This window comes from Eucalyptus grandis, chromosome 3, assembly GCF_016545825.1.
Source record: "Eucalyptus grandis isolate ANBG69807.140 chromosome 3, ASM1654582v1, whole genome shotgun sequence".
Taxonomy (NCBI): domain Eukaryota; kingdom Viridiplantae; phylum Streptophyta; class Magnoliopsida; order Myrtales; family Myrtaceae; genus Eucalyptus; species Eucalyptus grandis.
The window spans coordinates 57,073,154-57,088,489 of NC_052614.1; the positions used below are offsets into that span (position 1 = coordinate 57,073,154).

At 39.8% G+C, this 15,336-nt stretch overlaps 1 long non-coding RNA gene across 7 annotated transcripts; it reads left to right on the top strand.

Moving 5' to 3' along the window:
- The first annotated feature begins 1,978 nt into the window (after positions 1 to 1,978).
- Positions 1,979 to 5,591, top strand: LOC104437879. Of its 7 annotated transcripts, none has more exons than XR_005549200.1 (3): positions 1,979 to 2,069; positions 2,198 to 4,094; positions 4,474 to 5,591. It is a non-coding gene; the product is annotated as an uncharacterized LOC104437879 (long non-coding RNA). The 7 variants fall into 7 exon arrangements; XR_005549201.1 differs by having other exon boundaries at positions 1,979 to 2,006; XR_005549198.1 differs by having other exon boundaries at positions 2,017 to 4,094; positions 4,474 to 5,073; positions 5,199 to 5,591.
- Positions 5,592 to 15,336: the final 9,745 nt, after the last annotated feature.

Here is a 15,336-nt window from a genome sequence, read left to right on the forward strand (position 1 = left end):
TTGGTCGAGGCGGAGCAAAAGTGGCATGGGATGATGTTTGTCGGCCGAAATCTAAAGGAGGCCTTGGCTTTCGGAATCTCAAAGACTGTTATAGAGCTTCTATGGTCAAATTCATCTAGATCCTTTTCTCAGATAAGGAATCCTTGTGGTGCTGGTGGGTTCATTCTGTCTTCTTGAACAAGAGGAATTTATGGATTTCTAACCAGCCGGTGATTTGCTCGTAGACTTGGAAGAAAATTCTCCAGCTTAGGAGTCATTTTTGATCATCTTTTAGGTGGTCGATTGGCAACGGACTAACTGTTTCTTTATGGCATGATTACGGCTACCTTGTGGCCCCCTTGATGGCTTTATACCTCGTTCATTCAGGGATGGAGTACACATTCCCAACTATGCAGTGGTCGCTGACCTCTTCAACCCTTTGGGCGATACGTTAAAGAATTTCTTGATCAGATGGGAAATAACTCTCCTATCCTTGTCGATGGAGTGTGATAGGTTCATTTGGTGCTGCGATACCTCCGGATCCTTCACGGTTGCATCGGCGTGGGAGTCCATCAGAGCTAGAAAACCGTGTGTTGATTGGGCTAGTCTGGGACAATGCTATAGCCCTCGATACTAGTTTCTTCTCGTGGCTCATATCCAAAATCGCCTTCCCACTCAAGTGATGCTTCTATCCTATGGTAGAATTGATTTTAACGTGTGTGCTTTTGTAATGAAGTTCCGGACTCCATCGATCATCCGTTTTTCGGGTGCGGCATCTCGGCTTCTCTCGCCTTCTTTGGGCCGCCAGTGTAATCTCCTTGGAGGAATAGATGCTGGAAAGAGGTGCTCCTCTGGGCCAAGAAATTCTTATATGGGATGGATTTCGACCATAGGATTGCACGCTTCTCTTTTGGAGCTTTGTATCATCTTATATGGAAAAAGAGGAATGCAATCATCTTTCGTGGTGAATCTTTGGTGATTCCGGCTCTCAAAAACCACCTTCTCAAGGTGGTTAGAGATAGAGCCATCACTTTCAAAAGGTTCCTCCATCTCCGAGAAATAGAAGACTTCAAAGAGGTTGGGGTCTTGATCTGCGATCTTCTCCTTAAGCTGTCTTTGCTTTGTTTCGCCTTGCGGCCGTTTTTTGTGGCTTCTCCGTTTCTTTGCTTTGGCGTTAGGACTGAGGTTTGCTTTGGCTGTTCTGTGTTTGTCTGGTTTCTGGTTGTCTTCCTTGTACCCTTGTGGTTGTTCTTTTAGCTGGTATTTGTTTTGCATCGGATCCCCTTCACTCTTACATTGTTCGTGAGAGTGTAGGTTTTGAGACCGATCTTTTGTACATTTATCCTAGCTCTATATATTTATTACCATTACCAAAAAGAAAAAAAAAACTCTCAATGGTTAGTTTGACTTTGATGAAAATTTCTGGATACAGGTTTATTTTTTTATAATTTTTTTTTAGTCTTAACGCTTAGTTCGATTTTCATGAAAATATTTGGATATAGGTTTGTTTTTTTTTTTTTGAGCAAAAAATAAAAAATAAAAAGTGCGGCATCTCCCTCCTATTGCTTTCTCCTTCTTTCGAATTCATTCCCAGCGCATTCGCATGCTCAAAGCATTTGCTTCTTCTGTTCTTGCTTTTCCCGAATAGATTTCCTAATTTCGTTCCCCGGTGGAGGATTCGGGCAGACTTTCTGACTGCACATGGGTAGATTGGGTCTGAAATGCCTGTCACTGCGTTCGGTGTGTGGGGCATGCTTTAATGGGGAACGCTGGCCATCCATTGATTGAAGGACGTTCTTGTGGAATGCATATATATGCTGCGGTTGATTCTGTTTGGCCCGTTCCGTGCTCTCTTCGTGGCATTTGTTCATCGATTTGATCAGAATCGGCCACGAGAGAGAGGAAAGGGTTTAGAAGGAAATGGCGGGAGGGAAGCTCCATGCATGGAGGTTCTACAATGAGTGCTCTCAGGCCAGGATCATCAGGACAGAGGCATGATGAGGCATGATGAGGCAACAGACATTCAGGTTCGCACCGAGAAAGTATGGGCGATGTTGGCTGTTGTTTTTCGCTCCAGTCAGATTTTTCAGGTCGACAGATAAAATTGATTTCCATGTATTCGTAGATGAGATGGGTTATTGCCATCTAAGAATCCCACTAAGGCTGATGTTGAGGAAGCACCATTCGTCGAGTTTTAACCAGCTTTCTATTGCTATAGGACTCGAGCTGCATACTTAGTGCTTGTCCCGGCGAATGCTGATTGAATTTCCGTTGGTAACTTCTCAGCTCGGTTCAATAACAATTAGAGCATACAATTTCGGCCAATGGCGAGGGGTGCATAAGTCTCCGGTGGTGTTCTACGGGTCTCCAAATGGGGTGCCTCCAAAAAGACCATCTAGTTTGCTGCGATTGCTGAATGAGATACAGGTTGATTTTGTATGCTATGAGTTGATTTTCAAGCATAGAATGGACTTTAGAAAGAAAGCATCTCTCCACGTGATTTGTCAGTTAATAGTCTCATGGGGGTGGTTTTTGATTTTCTTCTTGATATCTATTTATCTGTTATAGCCAATTCCAAGTTCCAGCTTTTGCTTCTAACTCTTGATTGTTTCTGAGTGTCAAGCAATAGACTGAATGAAAAGCCATAAGTAGAAGTAGGAAGTAAAAAGGACTGGGTGGCGAAACGAGTTTTGTTTGTAATGTCATGTAGTGCATAATAGCGCTAGTACTTGAAAAGCATTTGGTGACATTACTTAGAACTTCTGTCTAACACTTAATGTAACAGTATTTGCTTGTCATTTGGGTTTTTGAAATCTAAGTTTGGCTCGACCATCAACAAATTCTTTGCCAGGGTCTGCCTTGTCACTTATACTTTGCTTTGGAGTTCCATAAGAGGCAAAATGCTGATAAAATGGAGATGAGATGGATGATCTTCTGATATTAGTTGTCTTGGCGGTGTTGCTTGAAAAGTACTCAATCCAGGGAAACCAAGAATGGGTAGTGAAGCGTGATTCTTCAACTAAAGGTAGGCTGACTTTGTATCTTGCTACTTCTATTAACTATCATTGCATCGGTAGTCATGGATGGTGTATGCAATACACACTCACATACTATGAGCTTCATCTTTATGCCTTTGGATATCTTGACATAAATTTGTGTAGACATCCCATCAGGTGAAAGGCTGTCTTGTTCTTTTTCACAGTGCCTTCCAGCTACAAATTTCCATTATTCTTCTTGAGACCTTTCACGTTTGATGCGAGAGAACTGTGTTAGGTTTATTGAAGAAAAGCAGCTTTAAATGAGGTCTCTGATACCTGTGTGGTCCATCTTTGTTCGAGTAGTGACTTATCTTAACATTTCATTTTTGAGGAATATTGCACTTAAAAGCAGTTATGAAGATGGAAATAAAAAAATATTGTAACTTTGAATGATGTACCTCTTTTGGAAGTTGAGACAATTTTGATTTCATGGATAGGATTGAGGGAAACATATTGCATGTTGTGCTTATCTTAGATTGGGCTATCTGGGCAACATTATTCAATTGATCTTCCATTTAGGGGATGAGTTCAGTATGATACTTCTTTTGAATGAGCATTGAGTGTTGGAGCTGCATTGAACACTACCCAGATGCTTTCCTTGCCGCAGTGATTTTATCTTTTTCCCCTCTTTGAAGCCAATTATCCTACCTCAAGTCACAATTTCCAGGCATAAAGTCAGAGAGAAGGGGCAGCTGAAGACTGGTTATAAATTCACAGTGCCGGGTCACTGGAAAGTACTGGTCGAGTGATGCTAATGGCACAGCTAAGATGATTTACGCATGGTACACTAGAACTATGTGTCAGATTTGAAGTGAATTTGAGATTCAGGCAGGGAAGAATCTGCAACTTGATGAGTCAGCATGTGCCTTATGATTACTACATCTGCCTATCAAAACACTAGCAATATCTTGTGTTATACATTTTTTTCCCTTGTCTATGTTAAATCTTTCCATGGAATATAACAAGATTTTTGTAGTGTCAATAGCAGCATTGCTTGCATGCAGGAAAATTTTCTCGTCATTTGATACCAAAGGCTGCGTTTAAGGACTACTCCCATGTGGGTGCATTAATTCGGAGGTATGCTCTAATGAGAAGCTTTAGTTATTGTGTGGTAGAGACAATTGCAAATTCAATTATTCTGTGTAAATATTGTTATTGTGCCTTCCAAGTTAGCCACCTGTTTGAGATAGTTTATCCATCTCTCAAGATTAACATATATCTTCAACTCCTGCATACTTCACTTTACAGCAGCCATTCTCACAACTTTACTGAACTATTGGAACTGCGTGTGCGTGGGCCATTTCTGTTTCTTATTTTTCTTTTTCTTTTTTTTTTTTTTGGGGGGTGGGTTCTGGTTGATATATTCATGCATGCACACCTTTTTGCAGAAATATAACATTGCATGCAACCATGATGTTATTATGATGAATTGACCGGTATGTTTACGGATTTCTAGTGCAAGGGAGACAGACAGAAGATATGAAAAGTTGTCTGTCAAGAAAGATTCCAGCACATCGACAGGTCAGATATTTGTGGACACTGCTGTCTATTCAAGGAATTGATGCTTTTTCTTTGGCTCTATCATCCAAGGGAGGCAAGAGTTCTGTCCTTCAGCCGATTGGGCTTTTCAAATGCAAGGACATGGTACGTTACTCCTTGTAATTTGAGGTCTACAGACTCATGAAACATCTTTGGAACATTGGTGTGATGAATTGTTCCTAGTTCGCTCAAAATGTTCCTCAAAACTACTAGCAAAGGGTTCTTTTATGCCTTTGTATCATTTGAGAAGGTTAGATTAACACATGAGAAAATGTGCATATGCACCCTGAGAAGAGAATTTATTGTGATAGTGCTTGAAACAGTAGTGAATCTATCCCAGTTGCTCCTTAAAGGTTCATGTGCTCATTGACGCTCAAAATGAGCTTACTCTCTCCTGGCAGCGTGAGGAAGACATGATCATGGCTTTTTTGATCTGCATTGCGGATTTTGATTGTCACAAGCTCCTAGCCTGCAAATGGAGTTAGATTGTGGAAAGAAACTTCAGTTTGATACAGAGGTAGTTACAAATTTGAATCAGTTCTTGTATTTGGATCTCTTCATGAACTGTATTCATATGATTTGCTGTACATATTATTATCAGCAAAAATATTATTTGTCTTGAGTTGGTGGAGCTAATTTCAGGAAACATCTTTGCATAGTGGACTAGTGTGCTAGAATTCTATGTGGTCTCTCATGTGATGGGACTTTTTCTCCCCTACGCAGGTTAATATTGATTTGGGAAGGTACTGTCTTGCTTCGCAAGAATTTAATTTCAACTCTTTCATTAGAGATAGTTCGGTGAATTGTTTCACTCGAAAGTCGCCTTTCCCAATGTTGGATAAATTCATAGAATCTGTAGCCTCAATTGGAACTGTATTAGGTGATCGCTGTAGTTTTATTTTTAGATAAACAGAGTGATGAATCATTTCAGTTGCTTCATAGTTCATAGAATTCTACCTGAGACTGTGTAGGATATTAAAGTTAGCGACCTGAAAGAATTTTAATGGGACTGATATGTCTTATTTGAAAAGAAGCTATTGATTGGCACTTTTCCCTTTCATGTGGAGTAGCATCAAGAAAATGATCTGGTTTAAAAGCCCTATCGTTTCTTCTTCTTTTCCCCTGTAATGCTGATGAATCTGTCACAGTATAGGTAAAATTCGAAGCTGGTACTGGTTCTCACAAGGTGAACTCATGGTTTCTAGCATGTCAACGAACAGGTTCTGTGAGCCTATAGGCACAGAGCACAGAGCATTCATGGATTATGCTGTCTTTTCAATGGGAAATTATTTGTGTTGAATCGTACTCTGAGTCTTACCTTTAGTAAAGACACCAGCTTATTTTCTTTCCCACTTTGACTGGCCTAGTTATCCTGATTCGGGCTGTATATTACCAGTAACGTCACGATCTTGATTGCAAAGATACAGAAAATTTCTGCCCAACATTTATCCATTTGAAACCTTCCTCTTTTATGTGAGAAAATGAAGGTAAAGTGAGCTTAGTAATAGCCCAGCTTACTGCTCTCCGCTGCGTCTAGCTGCGTCTAGATCCCGGAGGATATTGTGCCCAATTTATCAGCATTCTTTGATTCTGGCAAATCCTCCTGATATAACTAATAACGTGGTAGACATCGATGCGGTTGACATTGATGAAAACACGACAAATTGCTCCCCTATGGATGCTTGGTGGCTTGAAGCCATATGAGTCGCAAATGCTATAGAAAACCGACAGGTCATGGAGTACGACCACAAGGCAAGTCATCCACTTTACTTATTTGTGCAAAAATCTTTTAGGATGTTTCGACAGGTCATGGAAGACGAGGACAGGTGGGTAGACGTAGAAATTAATACACCTTAGGTTGAGCTCTGAGCTTGAGCTCAACCATTCAAACAAGGCTCATAGTTGCAACCATTCAGCTTGCAGACTTGAACAAGGGTAGCACTTCATGGATCCTTTCAATTCAATCACATCAGGAAAAGAGCAACAGACTGAAAGAAATTGCCGAGAAGATGTGATTATCAACCAAAGTACTCTGAGCTCCGATGTTTGGTTTGGAAATTACTTTTGCTTCGCTGGCGGTTCTTCAGAAGAGCTATGTTATTCAAGACGAAACATCAGGTTGCGACTGCTCACAGATGGCAAGAGTATCATTTTAAGGAAAATTCATGGTTGATTCAGCCACGAAATTAGGAACTTTAAGATTTTTCATTTCAGAGACCTCTCTGTTCTCGTTCACTACTTCGGGTTCACTTCACGCGATGATCATAGGTTTGAGGCAGAAGCTCTTACTATTTAAGTTTTTCCATTTTGTGCCATATTTAATTAGGTGCCTTGGTGCTTTTATCATGGTACTTATTTTTGGTACAAAGCAAAGTTCTCCAATTAGTGGTACATTTTCGCCCTTGCACCTCACGAATTTGTTCTTTCTTTGAGGTTGATGGCTACAATAACCTTTTTGTAAAAACTCATTCAGGGCGCTGCATCTGTTACAGGTATAGCATCCGGTCCAATGCCAAAAACATTTTAAGAATAGGTAGAATGTATTCTAATGGAAACAACATATATTGAACCATGATCTAATTCCTTTGTAAATATGCCATTAATTGCGATTTAGGCGTTCCCATTACATAGGGCCCAATAGTCAACCGAGACACTGGACAACATAAATTATGGCCTAAAAACAGGCGTTCACAAATGTGAGGACTGGTAATAATTCGGTCAATACATCGTACCCTAATCCAACAATGAACAGTAATAGAAGTGGTAAGATGAGTGGTTTATTAGAAAAATGAGCATAACGTGAATCGCAATTCACAACACGAGCAAAACTTACAAACATGCACAAAAGTACAACATACTCAAAGCGCACAGAGATAAACTCCAATCTTATTCTCTTTGAAACTTTGTTTCTTCAATGAAACTAGTGTTCTTTCGAAAAGATTCTCACACTAACGTGGCCATGGCAGGGTGCCTTGAGGGGATTTTCAGCTTGTTATTAGTGTGAAACTGGACTGCAGCTCATAGTCTACCTAAGCTCAGCTAATCTGGCGCGTCAACATTTTATATTAATTCTCTAAAAAAAGTACCAAATACTATCTTGCTATTATAAAAATAATGGATAATTGCATATATGGTTCATAAACTGAGCCTCAATATAAAATATAATCTCTTAACTTTAAATTTATTCAATGTGATTCTTGAAGCGCAATGTGCGATTTCCTTATGAAGTCAAGGAGTGTTGATCTTACCCACATAGGTGCAATTATGAGGTGAAACCTGAATGACCTTGGATAAAGTACAACGATTAGTTGTCTACCCACTTCTTCGTCAAATCATTGGCTTTTCTCAACCTGAAAAGAGAAACACTCGTTAGAGGGTGATAATAATAACAAATAAATTAAGAGAATATCAACTGAAATGAAACAAAGAGATAAGCACAAAAATCTTAATAATTGACTGATCAATTAAGGGTTGGATGATTCATAGAACGATACATTTTAGGTAGTTTGTTGGTTATTCAATGATAATAGTATGATTCAAATATAAAGAAAAAAAACAATGTTGACAAAATTTCTATTCTATCCATGAAGTAGGGTCCAGTAAATTTAAAGTGGTTGCACAATGTGTTTAGTTTTAAAACGAAGAAAAAAAATGCAAATCACGTGGTAAACATACCATCCAAAGGCAAACATATTCTAAATTGCTATTGAAAAGTTAGATAAATGTGTCTATTCAATCATACTATTTAAAGAAGAGGTGTCTGCATTTGGGTTCGAGCGTATCTCAACCTTGAGTGGCGCTCTCCTCAGATCTACGACCTTGTCCGATGACAGCACCCTTCTCAGCCCCTCCACATCCCCCTGCAGCATCGCCGCCATCGTTGCCCCCACCTGGTTGTCGCTTCACATGTGATGCATCGTTAATCTCGTGCATGGAGGCAGTGAAAAGGGCAGTGATTGAGGGAAGGGCACTCAGCGTTGGTAGTTTATTTGTAAAATAAATAAGAGGTGTCTTGTATCACATTGAAAAATACATGAACTAAATTGGCATTAATTCTCAAATATAATTTTTATTTTCATTTATTAAAATATGAATTTATAATTATAATGAAACCAATGTGTCCTATTGAAACAACTTGATTATTCATAATAGAGTTACGCTTATTTTGTTATTATTTAATTTCGAATTTATTATTTTTGCTTAATGGTTATTAGGCACTCGCAACTTTTGAAAGTTTGTGTTTATTCAGACATAATTTCTTAATCTTTAGAAGGTTATATTTGTGCAAACATAACTTCTTCATCTTTGAAAGGTTTTATCGGTTCAAATATATTTATTCAACATTTCTATTGAATACTTTTCATAATTTTCAATTATCCTTTCTATGATATATAGTCATTGTTTTTAATTGTTTCCTTTGAGAGTTCCTGAGAAATACCATAATGACTATCTAGTATTCTTATACGAGACTTTGTTGTATCTCGGAGGATTTTTGCCAGTAATCATTAACAATATTGTGGGGCAAATAATTCTTTAAAGAGAGTGTTATCATACCTCAAAGATTGACTCCATTTTTCTTCCCATTGATTTTTCCCCAACATTCAGTGCATGTTCACTGTGTGGAACATGAACCCGAGAGAAGAAAAAAAAAAAGAAAGAAAAGAAAAGAAATCAAAATAAGTTATAGAATTTTTCACATTGACGTCATTTTGAGTGAAATCGTACATATCAGATTGATGGTCATGCCACGTAGGATAGCCTGCGTTGATCGGAATTCTACATCAAATTTTTCCAATCTAAATTAGCTGACCAAATAACATTAGAAAATCATTAAAATATTTATGACTGTATGGGTCAAATTGAAAAGTTCATGACTAAATTGGGATCCGCACATTAAGTTTATGACTTTTTTGGTAATTTTTCTTACAAAAGCATATCTTCGTGAAAGTATACATTCTATTTTAAAATAAGTAAAGCTATACCCCTTTCTTTTTTTTTCTTTTTTTTTTTTTGTCAAATACAAATACCATTTCATTCATTCAAAAACAATAACTACACGAGTGAAGTTAACAAGAATCAATACATGATAAATCCCAAAGAGGTAGGGGTTGCCTTGACATCCAATTGAAGGGGAGAGTCCCTTTTCGATGGGTTTTGGTAATTCAATTTGCGACTTGGTTAGTTTCCTGTGGGCAATGGGATAGGGGAACACCTTCTAATTGGGTTAGTAGTGCATTGCATTCCTCAAAGAGACATCTCAAAGTCCATGGGCTCAAACTCAGTTCAGCAGTGAATCTATCAATAGACTGATTGTCAGATAGAACACATGTTAGACCTAAATTAGTGATTCTAATCACGCATCAAAGAACAAAATTCAAGTGTTGATTAGAATCATATGTGGAAAAACCGGATATAAAATAAAACTGCCCTCCAGCTATTGTTCGAACTTGTGCTCGTCGGAAATTCACTGAAATTCGATGATATCATGGGCATACTTTACTAACCTAATCCCCTCACGTACTGATGGTGTATTTTCGAATGAGAGGGTTTGTGTTAGATCTTGTGATTGCCCTTACAAAATGAATTATCAAAGTGGTTATCAAATGAGTGGTTGTCACAAAGAGGTACGAAATGTGCAAAACTGCATGTGAAATAACTGTTACTTAAAAAGAGAAAACGTGGGTCAAACCCAATGGATAAGTTTTTATTTCAAAAACTATATATCTATATGTGGGATCACATTATAGATAACAACATCCACATGCACCACAGATTCCTCCTTCAGCTCAGACGCCTCCCGCAACCAGAGCAATGCTTCCTTCATTGCAAGGGCTTTGATTTCGAGTGGAGAAGAATTTCATATGAATAAATGATAGGCGTAGAGAGATTATTTGTTAAGGATTTGGCAATAAATGCATATGCTACCGTTTCATTTTTCATAACAAAAGTTCCATTTGATACTTAATAAAGGATTCTCTTCTTTTCTCTCGTCTTGTGACATTTTCTTGTTCTATAATTTTTCCTTTGCATGTCCTTTAACGTTTTTTTTTTTTTACCTTTTTTAATTCTTCCGCGCAGGGCTCCTGTTTACCTATTGCTTTGCACTGCGAAGCGAGTCAAAAAAGCTCAGTTAAGATTACCAATTTTCAAACCACTCGAGAGTATGAAATTCTGCAAAACTTGTTGGCATTTTGCCACATCAGAGGCAGATTAATTGATTAAAAGGTCAAATCCAGCCATGGCTTTCTCTTCATCCCAAGTGCACTTCACTGAAGTCCAAAACTGAAAACACAGTTTTGATCGAGCAAATGCTACAATTATTCGAGCACACGGAGGCCCTTTTACCCGTCTTCGTCACTGTCAGCTCCAGACCCTAAATATCTTTGGACTAGTGCGTCTCTTTGCAAATTGAGTTCCAGCTGTTCTTGTTCCAATTCTTCCAGGTTGGGCAGTGTGTTTCGTAAGAAAATACAGTATAAGAAAACCACTTAAATTAAAAAAAAAAAAATACGACGATTACATATACATAGTGGAGCTTATATTTCTAGACTAAGCGTTCATGCCATAAATGAACGACACGTGTTAAGTGGCGATACTTGATATAATGATGGTATGTTATTACTGGGGTTGCGGTCGCAATATGACTAGGAGTAATTAGGACTATGTACATGCATATTCACCTTTTCTATTTCTTTTTTGTTTTCCTTGTGTCCCTTTCCCACGTTCTAGGACAATTGAAGACTAATCATTTACTCATTATTTGTTTCACATTCTTTCTATTTCCTTCGACATTACATTCATACGCGGCGGAAGAAGGGAGAGTTAACTAACCCTAAATGGCTGTAGAAAGTTACGATGAAGTAGGCTTGTTCGGTTTGGTTCTTTGCATATGTACAAGTTTTTCACAAAATATTTCGTGTGTCCAACATATTTTAATCAAGATGTCTTACCAATGACCTTCGGTAGTGTTTACAAGTAGTCATTAAAGCTTCAAAGTTTTAGGAAAATATCATTCCTGAAATAATTGTCGATAATCTCGTGCATTACACAGGCTATTGATCTTATGTAAGTTGATCGACAAGCCTTATCATACACATACAAAATATATATAAAATAGAGATGTTGGAGCCCCTAAACTGTTACAAAATGTAATTAGGCCTTCAACTAATTTTCAATCAAACAAACTAGTCCCTGAATTGCCGCGGCTGCTGACTACGCAATCGGATGTTGCAGGGATGAACTCAACAGGGTGGTGAGTGAGGCATGGAGGCGGAAGAAGAAGATGATATTCACAGAGTGATTGACGGTCGTGAGGTCATAAGAGCTTGTGAAGGCATATGTTATCCCCATGAACACTGTTGATGGTGCATTTGTTTGGAAGGAGAAATAATATGGGCTAGCCCATGGGACCGCAAGTCCTAAAACTTGTTACAAAAGTGCAGTCGAGTCTAAAAACTTGTCATAAAAATATAATTTAGTCCTAAAATTTCAAAAAGTTCAATCGAATTCTAAAACTTCCAAAAAGTGCTAAAACTTGTCATGAAGGTCCAACCAAAGTTTTATGACTTTTAATACACTTATCCCTACTTTTTTCTTTTTTGTAAACTTAGGGGCCGGAGTTACCAATAGATAGAGCTTTAATTAAAGTAGATGGACATGACGTTGTACGTGCATCAAGGAGATTAGTCGAGTTGTATATCTGAATACCCTATATTATCGAAAAGAGAACTTCCGGAAAGTTTTCCCAATCCTTCTTCTAAAACAGAATTCCGTGATGAGATAGAGCGATTCTTTTACTTTGGTTACTCCTCCGCAGAGTTACAAAGTGAGACCTCCTAGTCCTATATAGATAATTGTTTAGGCTGACTGATCTTTAATTTAACTTTCCATCACATGATTCTTAAAATGTCGGCACTTGGGTACATAAGAAAACCACATAACTGTAAATCCCATTCGACGCAGCTCTTCCAGTGTTCAGTTCTAGATCTGTCTTTGCAACTAATGATTGTGCCATATCATGACTATTTACTATTAGTGATCGGGTCCAGGTGGGTAGGGTCTAGACCTGACCCCGTTCCGACCCCTGTTATAACCGGTTCTCTTTTTTTGGACCCTGTACCCGACCCTGTTTGCATTGGACCCTGTTCCCGACCCACCCTGTTTTTTCGATCTGAGAACAGGGTTAACCCTGTTTATATTAGAACTTGTTTTGCATACAAACAAACATCAAAATTTGAAGAGCAGCAATTTAATTTAATCCTTTCCTCCAGCCAATTTTGGCTGCTTATCCTGCCTCTTCACCAAATACAAGACAAGTATTGAATTTTGAACCAATTGGCTGCAACGCTATTCTTACATAAATCCATTTACATCTATTAGAGGAAATCAAACACAAATAAACAGATTAGTTTTCATAGTAAATAAAATCTCTCAACCATTGGTGGTGGCAAAACAGGAACCTCAACGACAGCAAGTTCCTTTCTCACCGACATTCCAAAGAGAAATCAAACACAAATAAAGTCTATTTACTTACCACAAAATCAGAATTTCCAAAAAATAAAGTTTATTTTCCAATAATAATGTCACTCGCCGAAGCTGTACATTTAATAGTTGAGACAAGTGATCATTTTAAGATATAATTTTGCTTGAATATTAAAAGGAAGAGTCGAGTTTGGGTTTATAAGAGTATATTGAAGAAGAAAACCAGCAGAACAGCCTTCACTCTCTTGCCTCTCTCACACACACACCCACCCGCACAAGTATCGTCTTCCTTGTGTTGTGCGTGACCAAGAAGTTGAAAACGAAATTCCTTCCTTATCAGGTAGGATTAATGAATACCGTGACAACAACAAGTTAGCAAAACCAACTTAATAATTGTTGTATAATCTATCGATGAAACTCGAAAGGTAAATGATTTACACACCATAACAGTTTCATAATCAATACAAAATCAATCGGTGAAACGTGAAAGACAACGCAACCATTTTAAAACTGGAATCCATTGGTGAAACTGGAAAAGTAAAATATTTAAGAATGAGAGTGTGACTATTATTGCTCATTCGTATAACTAATCAATGAATCTAATAATTTCTAATTACCAAACATCACTGACCGGCGGCAAGTGGACCAGAAGTAGCGTCAGGGTCATCGCGCGGTGAGGACAGGGATAGCGGTGGAGCTAGGCTGTCGGCGGCGGGGCGTCGCGGGAGTAGGCTCGGAGTATATCTGTTGGGCGCGAGCATATCCGTCGGGTGTCGAGCACAGAGGACCCAAAGAAGCAGGGGGCAACAGCGGCTTCGCAAGGGGAGGGCAGCGCCTCAAGGCGCCACAAACAGGGGGCTCAAGGGGACGCGGCGACGTCGAGTCGACGCGGATTAGCACAAAGCAATGGCTTCGACGAGCTACCGGTATTGCGGCTGGTGAGGGCGGCAAGGATCGATGCGGCTTCAGTAGGCATCGGCGAGGGGGCTAGGCCAAATCGCGAGCAGAGCGGGGGGGCATTGTTCGGGCGACGGTAGATCGGCAGCAGGGGAGCTTAGGAAACAGCGCGTGATGAGAATAGGATTGGTGGAGGGCTACCGTGGGTTGCTCCAAGATGCGACAAGGTGGGCTTGCGGACGCGAGATCTCAAGGGTTAGGGGCGTCGGCGAGGCAACAAAGAAAGGTGGTGGAATGGCGAGATCGAACGAGGCGGCGTTGGCGCCGGGTGCGAGCTCGGCGGGGGTTAGCGGTTTTGTAGGCGTAACCCGGTGAGCGAAGCTTCGATGACCGCGGAACGGCGGCAGTGGTGCGACCGCGAGGGGTGCGACGAGAGCAGCAGAGGCGGTGTTGGCTTCACGATTTCGGGAGGGAAGCTCGAGCAAGGTTGGCGAGCGGAACCAAGATTGGCGGACGGGCGGAAGTTGCGAGCTCGGGAAGTCTCGCCATCCGAGGTAAAGATAGAAAGTGATTAGGGTTTTGCGTATTGGTTTTTTTGGGGGTGGCTTACAAACCGGTTCTCCAACCGGTTCCTAAACCGGTCCGGTCGATCCGGTTCTCGGGTGGGAAATCCCTCGGAATCGGTTCCCAGACCGGTTTCAATCGGAACCGGTTCCCCCGACCTTGTTTTCCGGGTGGGCTGATCCAGGAACCAGGTTGACTCGGTCCGGTTGCACACCCCTATTTACTATATAAGGTTTTTGGGTGATTGCATAGACAATATACGAAGGTGATCAAGAGACAGAGAATGTTCCTGCAAATAGAAATATAGGAGGCGCGACTAGAGTTGCTTCAAGCTCAGGGAGGGAATTAAGGAAATGGCACGACTTTCAGCTCAAGAAGCGGTTCACAAAATTCAAGATTCCAGCGCGCTTTAAAAAATCGTGAACGGAATCATCCACAACCACAGGAGTCATCAGAGGAGCAATTTTAGGACCAACTGCATCAGCTACCGCCATACTGTCACTATGCATTTTATGACTAGCTGTTCTCTTTCTTGGTAAACATTGATTGTGCGGATGGCCACAGGTAACAAATAGTGATAGCAGCTCCATTTTGCTTAGGAAGAAATTTCCTCTCCCTTGCTAGTATTCTGAGGTTGTCGACTGCCTTTAGCAGCAGGCGTATCACATGCCCCAAAAGAATCAAAACCATCAATATATCAAGTACTGTGATAGACATATATATATACCTTGAATCTATGAGTTTGGACATAAATTGTCAAGTGAAAAGAAACATAATTTATTCAATGATATGCATCATATGAGCATCATTTATTAAACTTGCAGGTAATTATACATTC